Here is a 13,326-nt window from a genome sequence, read left to right as displayed (position 1 = left end):
CATGTGCAATGATCTCTCTTGTGGCTGAGCAGGATAGAAACCAGACAGGAGCAAAATGTTCTGAATGTATGGACTGCGAGAAACTCTTAAATTTATTCACATAACTTACAAAATATAGCCATGTTCATACAAGAAAGGAATTACTTAAGTGCAGTCAAAGTGAGAGACCATTCCTGTGTCCCTCAGCTTTGCAGTTGCATCTCAGAGTCCACATTGATAACAAACAACATAAACATAATACTTGTAGAAAATGCTTCAACTCTAGGTTTAATGTTAGGAGACATTTCACAGTTCATACAGGGGAGAAACCTGATGAATTCCCCAAATGTAAGAAAACCTTTAGAGTTATCTGTATTCTGAGACAACACAAAGTAATTACTTCTGAACAAAAAAATATGAAAGCCAGGCACTGGTAGCTCACGCCAATAATCCTAGCTTCTCAGAAGGATAAGATCTGAGGATCAAGGTTAAAAGCCAACCTGGGAGAGAAAATCCTTAAGAATCTTATCTGCAATTAATCACCAGAAAACAGGAAGCAGTGCTGTGGCTGAAGTGATAGAGCACTAGCCTTGAGTTGAAGAGCTCACAGACAGTGCTCAGGCCCAGAGTTCAGCCCTACCATTAACCCCCCCCAAAAAAAGCAAAACAATCAAAAACAATATAAATGTTATGAATGTGGCATACCTTTTCATAGGTGTGGTAATCTTACCAGACATAAGCTAATACACACTAGAGTGAAAAATACTTCCTTGAAATGTGTGTGCTAAAAGAATAAAAACTGGGAGGGGAGAGGGGAGTGAGGGAGGAGGTAACAAATAGTACAAGAAATGTACCCATGGCCTTACATATGAAACCGTAACCCCTCTGTACATCACTTTGACAATAAAAAAGTAATTATTATTTAAAAAAATGAACTGCTTTTAGATAGGTATATATGCATGTAAATGCTTATGTATTATTTATTTGTCATGAGAGTGACAACCATCAAAATATAATTCAGAACTAAAGATAAAGAACATAATGAGCACAAATAAAACACAAAATATATGTTGTGTATTCTTAACAAAAAGAACAAAACCTGTTATGTTCCTTATCTAACATAAGATAAGCCACACAAGACTGGAAACATTTTTAGCCATACATTCAATCTTAAAAGACACCTTAAAATGAATATCTAGAGAATCACCTTTGAGGTGTGTTCATTGTAGGGAAGCCCATAGATCAAAGTACGGCCTTTTTGAACACGCAAAACCTAGCACTGGATAGAGACCCCATAAGTGCCCTTGCTGTTAGAAATCCTTCAAGGAACACTGCCATCTTAGAGGACACTTAAAAATTCATTCTGGGGAAAAGCCCTTTACATGTGAGCAATGTGGGAAAGGCTTTTGGTATTAGTCTTACCTGATTTGTCACAGAAAACTCTACAAGTGTCAAAGTATGTGTGAGAGTGTTCAGAGATCTTGTACCTCACAAGGAAATGAAGCCTTTAGTAAGAAAACATGCTTGTGTTAAGAATTTCCAGTGTAATCTGTGGGAAATTTTTCAGGGGCAAATGGCTCTGCTCAGCTGCTAACATATCCTGGGGAGAAATGTAATCATTGAACTTTTAAATATTTTGAATCTATATCCGTGTGTGTGTGTGTGTGTGTGTGTGTGTGTGTGTGTGTGTGTGTGCATGTGTCTTTTTCTTACAATGTTATTTTAGTGTGCATGATTCTGGTTTTACACTTTCTTATATAAGTGATATGTGCTACTGGCTCTCACTTGTAATTCTCACTGCTGAAGTGTCAGACATCTAGGGCACTATGGTTTGAAGCCAGGCTAGGCAGAAAATTTCACTAAACTTTATCTGCAAAATAATAATCAAAAAAGTCCATCTGGGGGCTGGGAATATGGCCTAGGGGTAAGAGTGCTTGCCTCATATACATGAAGCCTTGGGTTTGATTCCCCAGCACCACATATATAGAAAATGGCCAAACGTGGCGCTGTGGCTCAAGTGGCAGAGTGCTAGCCTTGAGCAAAGAGAAGCCAGGCACAGTGCTCAGGCCCTGAGTCCTAGGCTCAGGACTGGCAAAAAAAAAAAAATTCCATCTGGTTTCATGGCTCAAATGGAAGAGTACTAGCCATGAGCAAAGGTTAGATTTTACGCTTAAAGTGCCCCAAACATTACATACGGTTTATAAATTGGGTAGAATTTGAATTTCATGGGTGTCTATTAAAGGCTTTTAAAGAAAGCATGATGTGTTCCAGGAATCCCATTCCTTAGTGTTTATTTTAAGAGAAATTACTGGAGCACATGAAGAATGGCTGAAAAGGGCTAGGAGGGACATAGCAAAAGCAGAATGAATGGACATAATGAATGAATATACATAGTCAAATTCCTGTACAGGCCATTTTGTGTTTATTTTAATAAACAACTGAAATTTTAAAACCTATGTGGAGAATATATTTTGTGATGTGTAACTATAATTTGAAAAGTACAAATCATGAATACAAATTTTACAGGGGAGACCCAAGAGCCTTGTAACACTATGAGCACCTATTATGTGTCTTATGGTTGACATTTAATGCTGATGTAACAATCAGAACAGCACTCACCATAGTGCTGTCACAATCAATATGAAGGATACAATATAAGTCACAAATATTGTGCTATTTATTGCATTCACATAAGCTTTGATTATTTGTTCTACAAATACATGTTAATTCCAAGAACTTTATTACCTCCCTGTCATCCAAAATGTAAAAAAGGTCAGTTTTGTTGTCCATTGAGGAGTTGTGCTATGGGCAAATTCAGAATCATGTGGCTTTCTTCTTCTTTTTTTCATTTGAAACCCAAGCATGAAGAATACATAAAAGGAGGAAATTCACCAGAGATTAATTTTGGTTTATTATAGTAAGAAACTGGTTTGTGAATCATTACATCAAAATTTTATATGTGTGCACAATGTTCATCTCAGCACAATTTGTCATAGCGAGAATCTGGAACTAACCCAGATGCCCCTCAGTAGACGAATGGATCAGGAAAATGTGGTACATATACACAATGGAATTTTATGCCTCTATCAGAAAGAATGACATTGTCCCATTTGTAAGGAAATGGAAGGACTTGGAAAAAGTTATACTAAGTGAAGTGAGCCAGACCCAAAGAAACATGGGCTCTATGGTCTCCCTTATTGGGAATAATTAGTACAGGTTTAGGCAAGTCATAGCAGAGCATTACAAGGCCCAATAGCTATACCCTTATGAACACATAAGATGATGCTAAGTGAAATGAACTCCATGTTATGGAAGCAATTGTTATATCACAGTTGTAACTACTTTCAACGGCCCATGTGTATCTGTAGCTTCTATTATTGATGATGTTCTTGTATCACCTTCCTGTGGTTGTACCTACACTATCTCTGTAATCTTATCTGAGTATATTGGAAACCGTGTATGCTGGTATTGGAAGCAGAAAATTGAAAGGGAATACCAAATTTGAGAGACACAGGGTAAAAAAAGACAAACAACTACAAACGCAATACTTGCAAAACTGTTTGGTGTAAGTGAACTGAACACCTTGGGGGGGGAGGGAAAGGGTGAGGAGGGAGGGGGTAATGAGGGACAAGGTAACATACAGTACAAGAAATGTATCCAATGCCTAACGTATGAAACTGTAACCTCTCTGTACATCAGTTTGATAATAAAAATTTGAAAAAAAAAAACATTTGACAAGGAAAGGAAGCAAATAAAACTTGCTGTAATATATGCAAAAAAATTATATGTGTGCATATATATATAAAAATTATTAATCTTACATACCTGTTCAGGTACATAAACCTTTCTGAACTCTGAGAGCTTTGAGACTAGCAATAGAGGGTGGAATTTGCAGTCTTTCAATGGACACATCAATTATTTGAATGTGTTTTAGTAAATATGTAGTCAACAGATCTGGAGTGGGGCACAAGAGTCCAACCAGTTTCTTAGGGATGCTGATGGTGCAAGGAATGGGCCTTTCAGCCTCTGTTCAAAAGAATAGTGCACAGAAATGGGAACCGGTGGTTCATGCCTACAATCCTAGCTACTTAAGAGGCTAGATCTGAGGATGGTAGTTTCAAGCTAGTCAAGGACAAAAAGTTTATGAGAATATTATCACTGATTAAGTAGCTATAGCCCAGAAGTGGAGATGTGCCTCAATTGGTAGTTGGGTAACCTTAAGTGAACCAGTCAAGATACAACAACCTGGCCCTGGGCTTAGCTTCCTAGTTAAATGTTTGGAGGAAAGGCTACTTTTGACTCACTGTTTTTGAGGTCTTATTCCACAATTGATCAGCCCACTTGTTTGTGGCTTGTGACATGAGATTTTTTTCAGGTTAGTTGGAGATTTGAATCTCATGGACTTTTCTGCATGGGCTGAAACAGTATGAAGTAGAGCTGAGCTTCTCAACTCATGGTGGCTCAGAAGTGGATTAAGACATGAGGGGCACACAGTCAGTGAGCTAACCTTCTCACAAGGCCCAGCTTCTGATGGTTTCCTCACTTCCCAACAGTCACAGTCTGGTGACCATGTTTTTGTTTTTTTCTTTTAATTAAATTTAATTTTATTGTCAAAGTGTTGTACAGAGGAGTTACAGTTACATAATAAGGTAGTGAGTACATTTCTTGTCATACTTGTTACACCCTCCCTCATTTTTCTCTCACCTTCCCTCATCCCAGCCTGCTAGTTGTACAGTACCTTCCTAACATAATGTCTTATGAGTATTGCTATTGCATTGGTGCACATTTTGTCTCACCATTCTGATGCTCCCATTCCCTTCCTTAATTCAGATAAACATATATACAATACCCAGTGTACCAAAATCATAGACAGTAACAACAGGGGATAAGCCATAGGAGATTCACATACTACATTAAAAATAACAACAATAAAATTCTCTTGTTTCCATATCTTGGAGTTCATTTTGCTTAGCTTCATCTTATATGGTCTTATGTACATAGCTGTTGAGCTATTGTGGTCCTCTGCTACACTATCCTAGACATTTTTACTGTTATTTAGTAATTGTTTGGTTTTAGAGACATGATATAAAACCAGTGACCAAAACATGTAGAAATACCATTTGAAAAGATGTTTGTTATTTTACAGACACATTCTCTGCTTTTTTATTTTCCCCCCTAACATCCACATATCAGGGAGACCATGCACCTTTGTTCTCTGTGTTCTAGGCTTGTCTCACTCAACATTATTTGTTCAAGATCTGTCCATTTTCCTGAGAATGCCATTATTTTTATCATTTCTGATCGCTGTGTAGAATTGCATTTTGTACAGGTACCAAATTTTTTGGATCCATTCATCTGTAGTGGGGCATCTAGGTTGTTTCCATATCTTGGCTATTATGAATTGTGCAGCGATAAACATGGAGGTGCAGGTGTCTGTGTGGTATCCTGGATCCTGTTGTTCTGGATAGATGCCTAGGAGTGGCATGGATGAGTCAAAGAGTATGTCTATGCTGAGATTTTTGAGGCACCCCCCATATTGTTCTCCAGACTTGTACTAGTTTTCATTCCCACCAGCAGTGCAGAAGGGTTTCTCTTTCTCTGTATCCCCTCAAGCATTTGTTGTTGACTGAGTTCAGAGGTTAGGCCATTCTAACTGGGTTAAGGTGGTATCTCAAGGTTGTTTTTATTTGCATTTCCTTTACTGCCAAGGATGTTGAACATCTCCTCTTATGTTTCTTTGCCATTTTTACTTCTTCTTCTGTGAAGTCTCTCTTTAGCTCCCTTGCCCATTTAATAATTGGTTTAATGGATTTGGAAGGGTTTTGTTTCTTGAGTTCTCTGTAGATGGTGGATATTAGGCCATTGTCTATTGCTTTGCTGGTGATGATCTTTTCCCAAATGGCTGGTTGTCTTTCTAGTTTAGTGCTATGTCTTAACTGTGCAGAAACTTTTTATTTTGTAGTAGTCCCATTTGTCGAGTCTCTCCCCTATTTGTTGTGCCCCTGGGACTTTATTCAGGAAGTTCCTGCCTATGCCTATAAGTTCCAATGCCCCTCCTACTTTGTCCTTCAGTTCTTTCAGGGTTTCATGTCTGCTGTTGAGGTCTTTAATCCATTTCAAGTTTACCTTGGTGTATGGTGATAGGCTAGGGTCCACTTTGAGTTCTCTGCATGTGGCTGCCCAGTTTTCCCAGCACCAATAGTTGAAGAGGCTGTGTTTTTTCCATTGTATGTCTTTGTCTCCTTTGTCAAATATCAGCTGACTGTAAGCATGCAGTTTCATTTCTGGGTCTTTTACCCTATTCCATTGATGTTCGGGTCTGTTTTGTACCAGGCTGTTTTTTGTTATGATGGCTCTATAATAGAGATTGAAGTCTGGTATTGTGATACCTCATGTGCTGCTTCTTTTGCCTAGAATTACTTTGGCTATTATAGGTCTTTTGTTGCTCCATATGAATTTATGGGTTGTTTTCTCTGTTTCAGTGAAGAATGTAGCTGGGACTTTGATGGAGATTGCATTGAATTTGTATAATATTTTTGGCAGTATGGTCATTTTCACTATATTGATTCTGCCTATCCATGAGTGTGGGAGGTCTTTCCATTTTCTGGTATCTTCTTTGTTTTCTCTTTTTTAGGTTTTTATAGTTTTCATTAAATAGATCTTTTACATCTTTGTTTAGGTTAATTCCTAGGTATTGTGTTCTATTTTTAGCTATTGTGAATGGTATTGTTCCCATAATTTCCTTCTCTGCCTGTATATTGTTGGTATACAGAAAGGCTGCTGATTTTTGTGGACTGATTTTGTACCCTGCTACTTTGCCAAAATGGTTTATTAGTTCTAGGAGTTTGGGAGCTGAGTTTTTTGGGTCCTGCAGGTATAAGATCCTGTCATCTGCAAATAGGGATAGTTTGATTTCTTCTTTTTCTGTGTGGATCCCTTTAATGTCCTTTTCTTGCCTCATTGCTATGGCTAGGGATTCCAGCACTATATTGAATAGAAATGGAGAGAGTGGGCATTCTTGTCTTGTTCCAGATTTTAGGGGAAATGGTTTTAGTTTTTTCTCCATTTAGTATGATATTAGGAGTTGTGACCATGTTTTTTTAACAGATGGGCCTTTGCAGACTATCCCTGATCCAAACTATAGCACAATGCTTTACTTAACAAGTGCTTTACATTTTTATTTTGAATGAAAAACTGTATCTATAATGAGTTTGAAAGAAGGCTGATTCTGGATCTTGATGACCTAAAAGTATAGGATGAGCTTCTCCAACTTTAATGTGATTTTAATGTGACTCCTGCCTCAAGTCCAAGCTACTCAGGAGACTGAGATCCGAGCATCCCATTGCAGAGTCTTTCTAGGTAGGAAAGTAAATGAGATTCTTACCTCCAATTAACCTAAGCCTAGAACACAGAGAATAAAGGTGCATGGTCTCCCTGATATGTGGATATGTAGTTTAAGTGGGAGACCAGAAACTCGAGCAAAAAGCACAGAGATGGAGTCCAGGCGCTGACTGCAAGCCTCATTAATGGCACAATACAAAACCAAACACAAAAACAACACTCTGTGTACATGTGTCCCTTCTCTTTCTGTAAGAGAACCATTAAATATGTCCTTTCTGAGTCAAGCAATTTGTCAACACCAAGAATACCCAATAAGAAGTCATTTTTTACCTGGATCCCAGTGGCTCAGGACTGTACTCCTAGCTAATCCAGAGGATGAGATCTGAGGATCATGGTTCAAAGCAAGTCCAGGCAGGAACATCTGTGAAACCCTTATTTCCAATTAACTTATTAGAAAAGGCTGGAAGTGGTTTTATGACTCCAGTGGTAGTACTCTAGCCTTGAGCACAAAGAATCTTAAGGACAGTACCCAGTCCCTGATTGCAGGGCCCAGGACCAACACACAAACAAAAGAGAAGTCATTTTATGATATTACTATGAGTTCTGTTCTTCCCAAGAGTCTGAATGGTCACAATTGAAAGGTCAAACTTTTATAATCAGAAATAAAAATAATCAATGTAATTTAACAAATTAAAATTTCTTCACTTTCATTCCTTTTGCTTTATGGACTGGGATGGAGCTAGATACAAATTTTCACAGCACAATTGTTCTTTTAAATATGGGTGAGAAAGATGCCTAATCTAACTTAGTTATCCCTCAAAAAGAAATGAGAATCTTTAGGCAAAGGAAACCTCCTATTGGAAGTCTAGTGGATCCAAATCCCTTTTATTTAGCAGTGCTGTAAATCAGGTGGAATGTTAGGTAAGTTCTTATCTACTCATATACATCTCAAATACTAACAAGGTTTTTCTGTTTCATTTTTATTACTACATATTAACTATGCAAGGTATGGAGCCTCTTCAAAAACATGTGTATAGTTGTGCATAATCTGGCACTCATGATCATGTACAAGTGAATTTTATGTGTAGACCAGAGCTTGAACCCACGGCATGAGCACTGTCTCTTAACCATTTGTTTCTTAGGGCTGGCATTAACTACTTGGCTACCAATTCCCATGCAACTTTCTACTAGAGAATTGGAGATTAGAATCTCATGGACTTTTCTGCCCAGATTGGTTTCAAAACTTAGTCCTGAGATCTCAGCCTCTTGAACAGCCCAGGTTAGAATCATGAACTACCAGCGCATGAAAATAGATGTTATTTTTAACCTTACTTTGTATCCCCTCAATAACTCTCTCCTCATACACATATGATCATATTCTTACAAACATACACAGGTATGCAGACACACACACCCATCAAATAGCACTTTGTTATTACCAGAAGTCATAATACATTATATTGTGGTGTTTTAAAGATTAGACAAAATGTCAAATCACGAAGCTTGGGAACACTTGCCAGGACATGCTGGCTCAAACTGTAATCCTAGGTACTCAGGAAAATGAGATCTAAGGATCACAGTTCAAAGCAAGGCTGGGCAAGAAAGTCCATGAGATTCATGCTTATACATGTGGGGGTATTATAAAATACCCCCACAAATCTGCTGGCTGTGACTGTCTAGGTAGAGCACTAGCCTTGAGGAACAGATGAACTCCCTGAACTGGGACAGTGAGTTAGGAACCTGCGTTCAAGGTAAAGGATCATCACAAAAATTGTCAAATTTTGGCTCATATTAGAGTGAATTTATCGTACAAATGTGCAGTTCAAAAATTAGTATTTAGCCATTTTCATTTTGACATTTATTATAATGTACATTTTATAAACTATATATAATTTACATATAAAACTTTCACACTCAAAAAAGAAAGTAATGTGAAATTGTTTGAATCCATAAATCCAAATATCACAATCACCAATAACATACAAACACATACACAGCCACACACATCCAAACACAAGAACATATAGACAACTCACTAAAAAGAGTGTCACTATGAGGGTGCACTTTATGTTAAATTGCAAGAAAAAATTGTCCTAGAGAAAATCTTCATACCTTATTCAAAATGTAACTAAACCTATAAAAGACTGTGGAGAAGCTCCAATGGGACAAAGTAGGTCTGGAATGTGGCTGGACACCTGCACAAAGTCTATAAATGATGACTTTGAGTGTGAGATGTCATAACCAGGCAGAAGCTCTGAGTTTGCAACAAGACACCAGAGGAAGTGGCGTCCTAGTTGTTGGTTGTGCCACCTGGTCAGAAGGAAGGGGAAGACAAGTGAATGTTTGGGAGGAGGATGCAAGTCCCAACTATGGCCATAAGCTTCTCTTGTGTTTTCCAGGATTAAGCAATCTAGATTGTCCTGTAGGTATCTAAGGATTCCAGCGATTAGGCTACACACCTCTCAATTTACTGCCTGGTATTTTTGGGATTCCCACTTCTCTTCGGGTGATGATAGGAGAAAAGTGCGCAAGGAAAGTATGAGCCCAAGGGTGCTGTTGTCACAAGGTCTCCATATTGAATCTTAGATAATGCAGACTGAGAAGTAGAACACAGTTCCTCCACACAGCTGTAGCCACCAAATGGGGACCGAGAGCTGTAGCCAGAATTAATTTGTAATGCCCAGTGGCATTATATTACAGTATGGCCTTTGTTTTTTTTTTTAAGCTGGTAATTAGGGTGACTGTGATGCTCACTCCTTTATTCTACCTAATCCTGGGCCAAAGGTTTCTGTGTGCGTATGTGCATATGTGCATGGGTCTGTGTCTCTGTCTGTGTATATGTGTGTGTTTGGGTCTAGACCAGACAAATATATGGTCTGGAAACTGTCTTTCCACAGAAGTGTTTGTGTGTACTGATTTGGTGGCAAAACTTAAAACAGCAGCCTCTAGTAAGAAGTCATCATAGCTGATGGAGCAAATCCCTGCATCCTAGTCCACAGAACAGCTCAGCACACACACAGCACCTTTTCATGTGATGTGTCTCCTACTCCAAAAGAATCAGAAGGAAGCATAGGGTTATAAGGTGTTTATGGAAACCCCAAGGAAACATAAAAAGACAGGTAGATGCATCTCCTGGTGCACCACTGGTTTGTGAGTACACACCTGAATAACTCTCAGCCCCATATCAACCCCTCATTTCCCCGCCTCCTCCTGCATGTGATTGGTCCCTCACTGTGTGTGGTAGGATGAGTGGTAGGACTTGGTCCTGGAGAAGTGCGCATAGTCAATCCGGGCATCTAGATTGTCCACAGGGTCACGATGACCCATGTGTGTGCGTGGGGTCGTGAGCCTGGCTGGCATAGTGTGCAGGCGTGGGCGGTACCTAGAGGTCCTAATTTTCAACCTTCATCGTGGTGGCGGCTGGCAGTCCCGGAGCTGAGGAAATTGCCGCCTGGCTGTTTGTCGCAGGTCGTCTCCATAGGTCTGATCTTCAGTGGTTCTTTGAAGATGCGGGCAGGGAGAGAAAAGGGGTGACAAGTGGTTCTTTGGGAGCAGGGTTACAGTGGTGAGGGTGACCCCCTTCTTGTGCTGCGGGGCAGGCCGTCGGTTTCCTGTCAGGGGATCCCTGGATGCCAGCAGTAGGGAGAATACATCTCAACCCCCGGCTGGGTGCCATTGGGGTGTGGCTGGCTCTTGGATGGAGCTGTCGGGCAGTGGAGGGGAAAGGATGCTGCTAGACCACTGTGGGGACCCTGGGGATTCGTAGCAGGGGATCCCTGGATGCCACACAGAGACAAGAATTGGTCTGGCTTCTTGGACAGGGTGGGTGACCCCCTCCCACCTAATGCACCCTGGTGAGGGGAGGGAGAGGGGAGCAGTGTGTAATATTTTTTGCTGGAAAGATGGATTTCCACCAAATAAAAAAAGAAACACTGGGGTACTGTCTCTGCTTATCCTATTACCCAAGTTATCAACTCTACCTGTAGCTTTTCTTGTAGAGTCTCTTAATCTGAGAGAGGAATCTTCTATTCAGAAATTCCTGAGAATTTTTTTTCAAATCCTAAGTGAATGCTAATTTTATCAAATGAAATTTCTTTAACCTGTAGTGAGTTCATTGACCAAATATTATTTTTGAATGAATTTTTCATAGATGCAATGCAACCTTTGTACTGATGGAAAATTGATTTTTAGACCTGGACCGATTCTCTTGAACTAACGTTTTTATATATAGATTTTGTGTGAATGTTGATAAAAGATACAAATGTATCACTTTTGTCTGATATTGGTGTTAGGATAATTCTGTTATTTTAAAATACCGTGGAAAGTTATACAAACTAAGAGTTAGAGTGCAAAGCCCCTGTAGGAATTTAGGAACTTGAATTTTATCAGAGTCTCATTTGCAGAAGTGGTCAGTGTGGCTCACTGTGCATGATTGGTTTGCAAAAATGTAGTTTTCCTGGGATGAGAAGTGAAACCTCCTGGTTTCCAAACTGTGCAAAAGCATGTTGACACAGCAGCCCTGACAGTTCTACTTTGAAAGGCCTCATGGCAAAGCAAATCTCTGGATGGGTATGGAAATTAAATTTGGAGTATTCTCCCATCAGATCTGACTAGGACTTATAAGATTTATCATCTGTGTTCAAGCCATTAGTACAGTGTGGCTATGCTGTGGTTTTCTACTAGGAGTGTGACATTTTGTAAAGTGCTAGGCAGAGCTGTCCACATGATCTAATAATGTCTCAAAAACTGAATTTCTAACAAGTTTCCCTGACAAACAACATTTCCATTGTGTTTTTAGGACTTGTTGCGGCACGAGTAGTGCATCCTTGATGACTCTACAGGGAGAGATCCCTTGGAAGTGTAATAATATTAATATATAATCACTCCTGCTTCTAATAATAAAGGTTGGTATAGGATACTGTTTTATGTTTTTTTATTATTTATCCTTTTATTATTTTATACTGGAACTGGTTTCTTGTAGACAGAATATACTATTTTTTTCTATTTATTGTCAGTGATGTACAGAGAGGTTATAGTTTCACATGTTAGGCCTTGGGTACATTTCTTGTACTGTTTGTTACCTCCTCCCTCATTCCTCCCTCCTCCCTCCCCTTTTTCCCCTCCCTACATGAGTTGTTCAGTTGGTTTACACCAAATGGTTTTGCAAGTATTGCCCCTTTCTTGTGGTTGTACCTGCACTATCACTGTATCTCATCTGAGTACACTGGATACTGTATATACTGGTATTAGAACTAGGGAAGTGAAAGGGAAAATCAAAATCGAGAGACAAAGGATAAAAAAGCATATACTATTTTTAAAGGTAAATTTTATGGAATGAGAACATGTGTCATGCTACATAACATCTGTCTAGCAGGTGCTAAAAAGAAGAAATAATTTGTGAACATCTTTACATTCATTTATTTTGGCCATTTAATCTGAACCTAATTATAATTCTTCTGTACTTTTTTTTTTGCAGAGTGAGGTTTGATTCCAGAACCTCATGCTTGCTTAGCTGGTGCTTTAGCACTTAAGCCACTCTAAATGCTAAGCTTTTTGCTGGCTACTTTGGAAATTGAATCTAGAGCACTTTTCATCCTGTGCTTGCTTCAAGCAGAGCCAACTGGTCTCAGCCTTCTAAGTAGCTGAAAGTATAGGAGTGAGCCACTGGCACCTGGAAAATTTTAACATTTTCTTATTCTGTTTTTCAGTTTCTCTTTCCTGTTTTCAATGTCTTGCCTGCAAAGGGGGGGGGGGCGTGTTTTTATATTTTGACTTATTTAGTGTTTTGAATGCTCTTTGTATATTTTAATAGGCCTTTTAGATATTAAAATATAGGAATAATAAATTATAGTTTACTACGATCAGTATTTTATATTGGTCCTGGGGCTGAAACTCAGACTTGTTGCTGTCCCGGGGCTTCTTTTGCTCAAGGCTCTCACTCTGCCAGTTGAGCCACAGCTCCACTTCCAGCCTTTTCTTAATTATTAGTAATGAGTGTCACAGTTT

Source organism: Perognathus longimembris, chromosome 28, assembly GCF_023159225.1.
Source record: "Perognathus longimembris pacificus isolate PPM17 chromosome 28, ASM2315922v1, whole genome shotgun sequence".
Classification (NCBI taxonomy): domain Eukaryota; kingdom Metazoa; phylum Chordata; class Mammalia; order Rodentia; family Heteromyidae; genus Perognathus; species Perognathus longimembris.
Note: the sequence above shows the minus strand (reverse complement) of the source record.